Source organism: Nematolebias whitei, chromosome 12 (genome assembly GCF_014905685.2).
Source record: "Nematolebias whitei isolate Nwh7 chromosome 12, NemWhi1, whole genome shotgun sequence".
In the NCBI taxonomy this organism is placed as follows: Eukaryota; Metazoa; Chordata; class Actinopteri; order Cyprinodontiformes; family Rivulidae; genus Nematolebias; species Nematolebias whitei.
The window spans coordinates 26,300,684-26,306,056 of NC_056509.1; positions in this window are offsets into that span (position 1 = coordinate 26,300,684).

Here is a 5,373-nt window from a genome sequence, read left to right on the forward strand (position 1 = left end):
TACGGACGTAAGAGTTTTTCTGCTCCAGGTGGTTGAGCGCAGTGTGGTGACTGTGAAATGTCCTCAGTAGTGCCTGTGTTTAAATGACTGCAGAGCACAGCTGATATAAAGGAACACTGTTCGGACCAAGTGTATTTCATAGAACGCCCATGCTGAAACATGGTGGTGGCAACATCACAGTAAGGGTGTAGAATGAACATATGCTGATATATATGCATAAATTAAACGGATTCTTTCATTTTTCTGGACTGTATAATATCGTGCATTGAATAATTAAAAATGTAACGTGAGACGTTAATTATCTTTGACCCATCAAAATGAACGTGGTCATTTATTTTCAGAATCAAAATTTTAACATCATACATTTACATTAATTGGCAAATTGAAAAAATAACAACATAATTAATTTAGCAAGTTTTACAAGGAAGACCATACGGCGATGGTTGAAAACCTTGCTTCCAGCTTCACACAGACATTTCTGAAAAATATCTGGAATGATTTGCTAGCAGGATAGAAGAATTTTAAAGATAGGAAATGAAGTTTAAGTTGAGAGAGATGGGGAGGGAATTTGTCTGTTATAACCAGAAACAGCACGCTCCTTCTAGACCAGCTTGACCCAACGGTACACTTTGGTTGAGATCACTCTTTACCTTTGCAGATGATAGTTTCAGCGTTGGTGTAGAGCTTTCCTTTCAACTCTTCCAGCGTCTCCGTAAGAACAGCTAAACCTCGGGAGTCGTGAGATCATCCAGAACAGACATTTCATAATTCCCCTGATCTTCTCTCGTTCAGCTTATTTTCATCCTCCAGCATCCTGAATTCCAGCCTTCTGAACTCTGGAACTGCCGAGTTTCAGAACTGCAGAACTGCTCGAGCTCCTGCAGAACTTCTTCATCTACCAGTGAACTAGGAAGTGTTGCACCTTTTAAAAGAGCTCACTTCCGGTTCATTTGAGAACTTTCTGATTGGTCGATTGACCAAAACAGAGGTGTGTTTTGTGATGTAAGAGGTTATTGAAAGTCAAGGAAAAAGATTAAGATTGTTTAAGAACAGACAGAAGATGTTATGAAGAACTCAGACTTCATGGAGTCACTTCTCCAGTATCTTGCTGTAAAAGTTAAACATGGCATTTCTTTTTCAGTAAACTTGCAGTTGACCGAAACTTGAACTTTGACCAACTTACACAACTTTCTCATTTCAAACAGACGATCAAGAAATTGAATCATTACTCTGTAACATATTCCCACTTGATTTCCACTTTGAATGAGGATTAAAAATCGTTATTACTGTTTCACAGTTGATTTAAAAATGAGTAGTTCACTTCAACATTTAAACATTGTTTGAACAAACACAATTTGATTATCAAACATTTGTAAAATAGTAATGATAATAGAAAGTAGTCTTCTTTCACTTGATTAATTCAAGAAAGAAAGTCTCAGGATGGGTCAACCTGTATTTCTGGATTCAAATCAATGAAATGACAGTTTCATCCCATAAGGTCCTTAAGGTCAGGATTTGACCTCAGGCCTAGTTCACTACAAGGGGTTGTGTTTCTTTAGCTGGAAAAATCTAACTTTTTAAAACAATAATGATCCAATGCATTCCTCCGAATCAACAAACTAAATAGATTCACCAGAAGATAAAGTTTTAGAGTCTAGACCAGGGTGGGCAAAACTATTTTTCCTGAAGGCCAAATCAAGAAATTTAAAACAATCAAGAGGCTTGATAAAAAAAAAAACGTCTCCCCAACACTCTTTAGGAATATAAGGCATATTATAACCCTTTTCTTGTGACAACATATTTTAGCTTAAATATGTATATAAACATGTTTGCATTTTTGAATCAATAAGATTAAAACTAGTTATGAAAACGCAACAATTTAAAACGTTTTAGCCTATCTTAATCCAAAGGTTTTTGATGTATTTGTCAAAGTTTTTAATTTGAGAGTTTCTTAAGTTTTATTGATAGAATGCAGGTTTCCATCACATATTTAAAAGTTGTTTTCTTTTCAATTAAGGATATTGGGGGGGGGGGGGGGGGGATTGTCCAAGGGCCACTTTTGGCCCTCAGGCCATATGTTGCCTAGATCTGGTCTAGACCTGCATGTATGATAAAACATGTGGGATGATCTGAAGATGTGCACAGAGATACCTTTACAATCTGACAGAATTTGAGAACTTTAGCAAGGAGCGGGCAAAAATAACCAAATCAAAGTGTGTCCTGCTGATGCGTGACCAATAAGACTGAAGGCTCCCAGTTAAATCAGAGGTACTTCAACAACTTTCAGGGTGTGCACAATTATGCAACCAGCTATTTGCATCTACCTATTATTTTTGTATTTTTCCACATGGCAATTGTTTAAAAAAAATCTGGTTGAATTGATACATATCACAGAAAAGATGGACGTTTAGAAAGGTTTTTATCATGCCTCAATATTTAACATTACAAAAACAACAGATTTAGACTCCTTGTCACCACGGTTTCTAGGCGGGACTTTGTACAAAGTAACAGAACCAACAAGAGGCACATTTGTGCAAACATGACAGGAAAAAGCTCAGGAGAGTAGCTTGAAGTGCTTTGCTTGGCCTCTGACTCCGAGCATACCATGAGCTCTGCAGCTCTGTGGAAACGACTGTGGGAGGACACGCGCAGACAGCGTCAGTGAGGGAACTCCTGTTCCTGCTCAGCTCCGAGCGTCAAGCTGCTGATCGTGTCTTTGACAGGTCGACAACGCCGTGGTTAACAAAGTGTTGAACGTTCACGGTGAGCTGAGCACCGTACAGAAATCAAAGGGTTTGTGAGCTCGTATTTGAAACAACAAGATTCCTCCACCTGTTATTGTTTGATTGACAGCTGTCCACTTTGATGAATGAAGAACTGATGAAAGATCAAAATCACGGAGGAACACCTGAGTCAACAGCTGACAGAGGAACTACCAATGAGCTATTGTTTGAAGCCCCCGTCCTGTCGTAGGCGTACAATAGTCTGGACTACCCAGCCCCGGCCAGACCCCCCACCCTGCAACATACAATGGTGCAACTAAGGCAAAACCTGCATGAATGTACTGCAGCAGTACCTCGAATCGATAAGCAGAAGAATACAGGGCTGACCAGTGGCGAAGTGGATGTGATACGCAGGCATACGGCGCATACCCATTAGAAAAGCTTGGGAATTACAGTATACCCACTTAAGTGCCCGATGATGACATCATTGGGCTCGTGTCATTGTCAACACATTTGGAACATTTTATAGACGCACCGAGTTGGTTCAACCCGTCTTTTGTATAATGAATTATTCTGTACTTACTTAATACTTGAACATGTTTTGCTTTGATACTGTTTTATACATTCCATAGCATGTTTTTAACACAACGCCAACAGAACTACATTTATTCAAATATAAGCATCAGAGAAATGTTTTAATGTTCAATATGATTAAAAATCTAAATACATTGAATATTACATCGTACTAACCGATGTACATCGGTTTCTAAGAACGGTATACCCAGTATAAAAACGTAGACTACACCTCTGGGGCTGACGATGCAAAGTTGTAAACTTTTAATTGGAGGGCCACAGGTGAGCCTGACAACTCCTGACCCCCGCGCGACAGCTCTTGACCTCAGGGTGTGCAGTGCATCTGTCGCCGAGCAGCAGCTGTATGAAGCGGCCTGCAACCTGCGCCACGATTCACCAGCGCAGCGTCGACGTAAGATCTGAGCCGTTTCAAAACTCCTCTGTTCCTCTCCTGTCCCCCCCACCCCCCAAGAAATCAAGACGCATGTTTAGGTCAAAGCGTCCACATCCACCATCAGGAGCCGTGAATGGAAAATCATGAGCAACCAGCTGACACTTCCTGGGCCCTGCCCGTCAACTCTTCAGAGCACAATGGTTCAGATGCAGCGGAGCTCTGAAAGGACAGGAAACTCTTGTAGCTGCTGATTTTATTATTTTTTAAAGGAAAGTGGCAGCAGTTTCAAGAGAGGCTGCTTTATTTGTGTGTCTATCTTGGGTAAACGGCCCTGTCCTTCACATTCTGGGCTCCCCAACAGGTCAAACTTCACGCAGAACAAACAGTTCATAAACAAACAGAACACAAGCATTCCTGCAGAAACTCCTGGCCTTTGACTCTCCTAAAGATCGGCGAGGTTTTGGAAACTGAGATCTTAAATATGCCAGCCATTCAGAGAAACATGCCCAGTTTAGATACCAGTTTGTTACAAATTACCTTTTTTTTTTCGTCTGCCACCCATCTCCATGACAACAATCATCTTTTTTTTTTAAAAATGATTTCTGACTTCACAAAGTGACATCACCGAACGCTTCGCACCCTGACTATACGTGGCTGCACAGAAGAAGCAGACCTCACAAACGCCGACAAAGTTCCTCCTTTCCATCGCGTCAAAAAGCGCACAGAGCTCCAATATCAAGCTCAAGCCGGTGAAAGAAGAAGAGGGAATGGCTTTGAAACAGTAGCCTCGTGTCAGACCTGCGCCTCGGGGTTACACGAGGCAGAGTTCCAGGCTGGTGATGACTTTAACCTCACGAACTACACCAAGGAGAAAAAGACGATACCATCTAAATACAATAATAAAGCTTAAATCGTACAGTTGTTAAAACTTTGGAGGTTAAACTTGACCAATGACGTAGTGATTGCTTTTTTTTTTTAATCACCTTGCAATGACTCTTTCTTCAAATCTGTAAAGTTAGCACCCTGATAGTGATACTTGAAGGCACAGTTCATCTGCCAACTCACTACTCTGAAACTGAACCTATCATCATTAATTAACAGTCACACACACGTTCTTGTAAACGTACTTTTTGGGGACTTTGCATTGGCTTCCATTCATTTTCTATAGCCTGACCCCTAACCAGACTGCTCCTTATGGGGACCAAAGCCAGGTCCCCATAAGGAGCACCCGGTTCCCACAATGCATGATGTTGTTGTTAAACTGGTCCCTACAAGGTAACCTGAAAAAAAAAAAACGCGCACACACAGGAACAGACAGGAAACGGGCCGAGGCTCAGTTCACGTCAGTTTCTTCTCCTTCTTCTTTCAACCATCGTAAAACGTCCCGAAAACTCTCGTTTCCTCTTTTAGGAGCTCAACTTCTTTCAAAAGGGAAACGTTACGTTAGCGACAGTGGCAGCTGCTCATTGAAAAGGCACCACTTCCACGCTGATCTGGATACACATTTCATTTTTATTATTTCAACAGCATAGCATAAGAAAAAAAAAAATTAACAGCAATATGCGCAAACTTTTAACTGAACTGACTGCAGGACCTTCCAGGCTGGTGGTGATGGCTTAATTAGCAAAAAGAATAAATATATATATATATATATATATATATATATATATATATATATATATA